At 43.0% G+C, this 7,815-nt stretch overlaps 1 pseudogene; it reads left to right on the forward strand.

The window, feature by feature from the left end:
• The first annotated feature begins 5,402 nt into the window (after positions 1-5,402).
• LOC128278801 (uncharacterized) lies at positions 5,403-7,397 on the forward strand (annotated as a pseudogene).
• The last annotated feature ends 418 nt before the right edge of the window (positions 7,398-7,815 follow it).

Raw genomic sequence — 7,815 nt, forward strand, 5'->3', positions numbered from 1 at the left:
GCTGCTGGCGTCTTGGCAGGGCTGGCTGATCGGCTGGCGGGGCTGGCGGACTACGGGCTGAAGACTTGTAACTCGTGGCGGTGACCGGTTGAAGTCGGAGTGATGAGTCGTTCGAAATTGCGGTGTTTATATATTGTTTTGCGTTATTCGACTGTCTCTTCTTCCTCGTGAGAAGGAAGCTGGCGTTTCTTTCTGTACTGCTTCGATTCCTCCGGAACTCCCGGTTTAGCATTTTGACGCAGTTGGTTACGATGGGACAGGAAGGTCGTCAGGGAGTCCCATAGCGAGGCCAGTAATTGCCATCCTAGGCCGTAGATGTCATATAGAATTTTTCCGTGAATAATGGTGTCTACGATGAATTTCAAGTCCTTTCCCACAATGTAAATTCCGATCGCCGTCGACGTAACGTTTCCCAGCCATGTAGACCATGATATTAACTTGGACCAATATTTATGGAGATACCGGATAGATAGATTTTCGGATACCAATGCGTCCGGCCGGCGATAATTTGATGCAGGACGAACGTGGAAACCCTTTTGTCGCCCTGCTCATAATCCATGTCCTTCATCTTTTCGAGGCTTTCTGCGTCGTAAACCCCGCTTTTCATTAAGCTTGGTAAGGGGGTGTAGCGAATGGGAATGGGTTGCCTCGTGGCGATGAATTCGAACGCGTGCTCGCGAGAGCCACGATGGGGCACGTCCGAATGGTTTGGACGTCGCGGAGAGAGAGAAAGCATTGTCGAGTCGATTCGAGCACATGCTCGATTTTTACCGTAGTCGAGTTGTCAACGCGCTTGACAACTCGTGTTCGAAAGTTTGCTGGATAGATCGCGTGACGTCACGATCGAGGTCGCTACAGTACCTTTCTCGGAGGATCTCGAGATCGGCAACTATATACTCTTTCATTCCAATAGGTGAAATGAGGAAAATCTGGACATTTTACCTGATAGGATATGTAGATAGGACCCTATCAAAATCCCTAAATAAACTACATATCAATAAAATATTCTGATCTTGCTGCATTAAACACCTCTCCTTCTTAAATTCCTTCGGCTCTTCCGTTTCTCTTTCTTTCCCTTCTTTTGCTCATACTGGCTTCCAGTCAAGTACCGCCCCTTTTCTTTCTTTCTAACCGTCTTACCTCTTCCTTTCTCCGCCTTTTCTTTCTTTTTAATTCCCACCTTTTTCTTTCCTTCGTTTTTCCGGAGTGTATAATTCGACACCAAATATTCTTTGTTTTATATTTTATTTAAAAAAAAATTCTTTTTTCAATCCCATCTCTCGTCGTCGAGAGTACCTGGGACCCATGGGATTTCTTTCACTAATTCTGATCTTTGCTGCTCGTTGTTGTCGTCCTCGTCGTCTTCGTCGTTGTCATCGTAACCGAATGCGCGTCGCCACTCCACGTCAGACATCCATCTAGCGATGGCGAACCGGATGTCCCAGCTGGTTTCGGCGTCATCTAACATCAAATCCCTTCTGGTCCGAAGATAGAGGGCCGCCGCGTCGAGGATTCTCAGCATCTATCCTCCAAGTGCATCTGGGGCGAGCTGGACTGATTGTAGTACCGTTGTCATCGTTGATTGATTGGTTGGTGGCGAAGGTGGTTGATTGGCGAAGACGGTTGATTGGTAGCTGGGCGGATGATCTTCTGCGACTGAATTTCATCACTCTGAGCGCTGTTTTTATATCTAACTCTTGCTTTCTTCGTATCCCTTCCTAGTGAATTTTTAACCAGTTTTGGGTTAAGTTTAGCCCTTTCTTCTCTGAGATTTGGCTCGGACTGGGTGCCATATGAGTTCCGGGTTCCGACGGCCCTTCGCTTAACGGTGTCGTCACGTCTTCCGTCTTTTCACTTTCTCCCTTTGTTAGTTTTACGATTGTCGGTTTTATTACTTTTGACTTTTTAGTTTTGGGGTTTCGTGATGGTGTTTCAACAAGTTCAACCTCTTGGCTAGTTATTACGTACGGGTTAATACTTCTCCCTTGTGTAATCTTGCCTCGGAGTCCCAATATTATTAGTATCACTAGTCCGCCGATAACTAATAATGATGTAGTCGTTAGCCATGGATTCTGCAGGGGTGCGTATATTAGATTATCTAGGGCTGTCCTTTCCTTTTCTAGATTCTTTACTTCCACCCCCATGTCAAACATTCTTTTTTTGTCAATGAAAGAAAATTTACTTTCATTCATTTCGGGTATATGCTCTATAGTGTAATCGCTTAGGGTGAAATTTCCAATTACCAAATCCACGTAACCTTGAGTTAGATTTATATCGGTATCGTCCACATTATAATAGTCTATTGTAACGTGTGGTGTCATTAATGTCATATTTGGGGTTACTTGAATAAGACCGACTCCTATTATAAACAGTTTTGTATTATTAGATCTCTTTTGTATTGTTAATTCTGTTTGGTTCGGAGCTATATAGATCCACTCATTGGCGTTCAACGTGGCTATCCATACATCGTTGGTGACTCTGGTAGTTTTCATGATACATTGATCCGTAGAATTACCGTAATACAATTTTGTGATGCAGTGACTATTATCCCGTAAGTTTTCCAATGGTTTAGTGATTCGGCATAGGTTATGTTTCCCTAACCTTTTACATGTTCCAAATTCCTTGTTTGTGAGTGTGTAACCAGTAATCCTGTCAGTATCGATAAGTAATATTTCTTCAGTCATTTCAATAGTCGTGATAAGGATGTCTTGGATTCCTGGAGTTACAAATCCTTTTAGAGTGTTAAAATTGGTGGTTGATACAATGGGAACTCGCATTTCCATTATTAATTCTCTGTTTCTATTTATTACAGTGTTAAATTCCAATATGTCAAGGATTTCAGGGTGCAATTCTCCTGTTGCTTTGCGTGGGAAGGTTGTTTCGACAGGAAGTGTTGATTCCCGTTCTTCTAATTTTTTCATAAAGTTTTCTGGTTCTATGAATTCTATAACTTCTTGAGCGGTTAATTTATTCTTCGATAGGAGGCTCAAAATGGCGTCCTGTTTTCGGGTAATGTAGGCTGAATACTGCATTATCCACATCGTGGCTCGCTCAAGTTTCTGACCAAAATAAGCTAACAACCTGCTGTGTTCAAGATATTCCTGATTTTCGTGATCTAATGTATGTTTTATATTCTCCTCATTAGAGCGCAGTTTGTCTAAGTTAGAAGTTATTCTGTCTCTGTCGTCTGAATCCATACCTCCGATGGCTGTTATGATACCTCTAGCGATTCTTCTTGGAAAATATGTCTCAATATAATTTTGCTTCGATATGATTCTGCCTTCTAAAGCTCTAAGATTTGTTTTCAGTAAATTGCAATTGTCGGTATGTAATTCTTCGGCTAAATCATCATCAATCAAAAATTGGCATCATGGCATGGCATTGGCATGGCATCATGAAATTCTCTCAATACCGTGTCAACTTCATTTCCTGATATTTCTAATTTTTTCATACCTGTATTGAATATATTGAAGGCGATCCCATGTTTACCTCCTAAGAATTGCAACATTTGTAATATTTCGAATTGTCTAATTTCTCGGAAGGAAACTACTTCAATTTTGTCGTTTATTTCCTCCTCTTCCAATAGTTTTTCTAAGATCAGATTGAATCGATAGAAAAACGTTTCTATTTTCAATAGAGAGTTCCTTTTCCCTTCCATGATTAGTCCGAATATTTTGCTTGCGGGGAGAATAACAAGATTATTGCTGGTAAAATCTTTAAGACCGTGGGGAACGTTTTGTAGTCTGGATACTTCGTTAAAGGCTGTTCGGCTGTTTAAGATAACTATTTTTGGAATCGAGGCGTCAGTAACCTCTTCTGGAGTGAATTTTAGATCCTTTAAAATTATATTATTGCGTGTTTGTTCATTCTGGAATTCTGAATATAACTGAGAGGATTTGTAATTGTTGGTTGTGTTATCGTCGTTGCTAGATACGTCCACATTCATCAGATTATTCAAATCATTTCCGGTGTCCATATTGTTTGGCTGATCAATAATATTGGTGTTAATGTCAGGTTGGTTTACTGCGTTTTGGGCATCCTGTAGTCTTTTCTGGCGTCGTGTAGTAATGGCTACTATCTGTTTCTCTGGCTCTGGGCCATCCTTGCGTGGTGACTCTTCTGGTCTCACTAGTATTGGTTCCGAGTATTGGTTTGACCCCCGCTGATAGAGCAGTCGGTAACGCTCTTCGCTGTCAGCGCAGCTGGCCTGGGTTCGAGTCCCGGGATCGGTTGTCACTCAACCGGCCATGGTTTCGATTCCCGATATCGGCGTGACAGGGGGGTTGGCGCGGGGCTAACAATTCCGTCCGTAAAAATTAAATGTTACAGAAAAAGAGCATCAGAGATTAACATTGTCTCTGGTGCAGGCCAAGACTGCTCAGCGGTTGTAGCGCCAAAAGAAGAAGTTCTCAACACTCACTTTCATAACCATTTCACATTGGATGATAATAGTTGTCCTGTACGACCCTTACTTATAGTATCATTTCCATGAAGTAAATGTAATTAATAATTTACTAAGCATAAAGAATACCAGAATAATATAGTATAATTGAATGGAAAGATAGTATCTAAAACCCAGCGAAAATTGTCCATACTCGAATGAAGTTGTGATGCACTAATAGAGTTGGTGCCAGCTTTCTGCTAGCACAAAGCTTCCTGGTATTGTTAGGAACTGTCGAACTTGGTGGGAAAAAAGCTTTGCGGATGGAAAACCTTGACAAGCAGTTGAAGCGGCAAAGAGTTGAAACACAACTGTCGCCAACAAGTGTTTCTTCACCAGCGATTATTAACGGTTATTAACACGGCGCGGTTCGTTCTTCTAAAATAAAAAAAAATATTAATACTTGAAGAAGCAAATAAATAATGAACTAGGCAAAGAGAGGAAAGTTAAACTCATCTTTTGGTTGGTAAACTACTACTGAGGCATAATAGTTCTGAGTTATTGAGAGTAAAGTATCTTTAACCTTATATGTGCAATATTGAAATGATTTTTGGTATTAATATTAGCCCTCCGGTTGCTGCCTCTGCTGGAATTACTTACATAATAAGAAAAAACGATCCGAAACCGACTCACCAAATCTGATTAGTTACTTTAGTAATTAGTATTATATTATTGATCCATGTAAAACAAACTATTTCCGAATTTTAAATATTTAATCACAAATTACACTATAAGAACAATAGACTAAGACTAATCGTACCGTCATCGATAAATCGACTATGGTAAACGTTTGCATCGTAGCTCCTTTCATTCGATCTGGTAAGTGTTGTACTCCATACTCCATCTATTCATACATTGTTTTGAATTAGCTTGCAACTATCTTAAATACTTTCGGAACAAGATTATAATGTTCTCTCTACTTTCTTAACTTTTCTAACTTTTCTAAGGACCATAGAGCACGATGTCAGATTCAGGATTCCTCCAAGTCGAACACCCGGCGACGAACAATGGAACAGGAGTCGGTGGCGGCGGTGCACTCATATCGGAACAGTTATCCTTCGACAGTGACAACCTCACAGACAACCTCACCTCACAGGAAGCCGACAGCATCTTCTGCACAGCACCGGGCGGTGAGGATCACTAACGCCAAACCTTCCGTCGAAGGATCGGCTGTTGGCGCCAATCCTGACGCGCCGCAAGTTCAGCTTCCCCGCCAACCTGCAACCTGCACTCCACGGCGCTGCTAGGGTTGCTGGAGATCGGCGGCGTTGGCGGTGCATAGGCCAGGGGCCGCGCAACCCTGAATGTTTTATGCAGCGGCTCGAGTTAAACACCCGCGGCAACGTCGGACGGAAGCAAGCGCAATAATAACAACCAAAATAGAGGTCAACATTGTCACGCAACGATCGTCAAAACATCGCTTCCGGATTCGCAGCCAGAATTGCACAGTCTCGACAGCGGCGACCGGCGCGATGAGTGATGAGTAACGGAAACTGCGAAGACCACGAAAATGTCACGCATTGATCGCGAAAACAATAGTTAGCACAATCCCGATTGTTAGCACACATCAGACCGATGCGACATTGTAACAGATTTGCAGCATAAACATTCTCCGAATGCAACGATACGCCTCCCGCGTTAAGTCCAACATAAACATTCGGACGTGAAGCGTCACCCGCCATCTCGCTGGACCAGAACATAAATGTAAACAGTCATACGGTCGCCAACAATCCATAGCCGAAGCAGAGAATACATTTTATGCTGAGTTGCATAAAATTTCAACCAATCGGATAACCACAAGAAGACGTCATCACACCCACACCCAAAATGACGTCATCACGATCATGGATGTATAAATTAGCGGAGCTAACCTGACGCCAGGTTCTTTTCCAGTCGTACTTTCCAGCCGCTTCGGTCATACGCTTAGTGCATTGCAGCGTCATAGGGTATTCGTTAAACACCGTCGTGAATAGGGAAAACGGCTAGTAAATAGTAACCCACGAAGCATCGTGTAGAGGAAAAGTGGGGAATAAAGGATATACGAGAGCGGATGTGAAAGCAGGATAGAATTTACGGGTATGCGTGACCCTGGAGGAGGCGAACCTTAGTGTAAATGTGCGTATATAATAAAGTAAGAGAGAACTTTGTAAGGAGATTGTTGAAACAAAACGTTGAGTAGTAAAGATCTTTTATTTTAGAAGGATTGTCAAGAAGAATTATTTATTATTTTAGAAGGATTGTCGTATTATTTTCAAGGTTTCTCGGTCCGCCTGGAGTTATGTCAGCTCCAGGCGGAATTATCACGGTTCGCTCAACAAAGGTGACAGTCAACGCCATTTCGGCCTAAGATCATCCGAAACACTATTGGCCAACGTAACGCAATATCAGCCACGTCGTGACCCGCAAGCGCTCGAGCACGATCGGCTGGAAACAGCCGACGCTGCCCTCGAAAGACATCATCATGCAGGGCTAGTACCTGTCGTCTGGGAGATGTTTCTGGCACTGCTCAGCATCCTGTTTCCGTCACCCAGTGGATGTGTCGCTCATCGTCCTTCCGCACTTCCTTTCTAGCAGGTTGACGAGGAGTTGGAGCGGATATACCCACGGATCTACATCGGAATCGCGCGTCAGTTGACGCGCTGCGGGTGCGGCTAGCTGAAAACGCTGGAAACGGCTCCGGTGCTGCTGAGTGCGATCGCCCACGTCTTCTTCAAGATGGACATCACGTGGGGCAAGGTGGTGTCCCTGTTTGCCATTGTCGGCAACCTCTCGGCTTATGCGTATAATTCGGTTTGGCGAACAGGGTGCGGTCACCGCAGGAGAAGATCACCTTTACAGGCCGCTGCCAAATGGGTGCCAGCTGTGTGATAGGGCTGTTCATTAGGTTCTCCTTAAGACCCTCGGCCTATATTTTTTTATAAACATTTTCTCTCAAAACCACAAAAGCCGTCGTTAGAATTTTCTTTATTTCCGCAGACATTGGAAAAAATTGGAACCGAAAGAAATGGGGGAGAAAAGTAAGGTAAGACTTGAAGCAATGCACGAAAGAAAATAGGTTTCCGTCGGAAGCTTGTCGGACCAAATTGCGGGATCTGTTATTGGTACATCGTTATTCTATGATAGATGCATTTTTGTTGCACCACGTTTTATAGTTACTTCACGCGAACGGGATAAAAAGTATTTTATGTTCGTCTCCTGGTTTTAAGCTACCTTCCCACCGAATCGGTTAAGCCATTGTTGAGCTACTGCCTGCCATCCAATACTAGTATATTTCAGGTTTCAGAGCAGTCTATCAATTTATAGACGTCCTAGATCATCTTGACACATAATGCGATATTTGTGTGTCTGATGCATTAACTGGTGTTTAACAAAAA

This window comes from Anopheles cruzii, chromosome 2 (genome assembly GCF_943734635.1).
Source record: "Anopheles cruzii chromosome 2, idAnoCruzAS_RS32_06, whole genome shotgun sequence".
Lineage (NCBI taxonomy): Eukaryota > Metazoa > Arthropoda > Insecta > Diptera > Culicidae > Anopheles > Anopheles cruzii.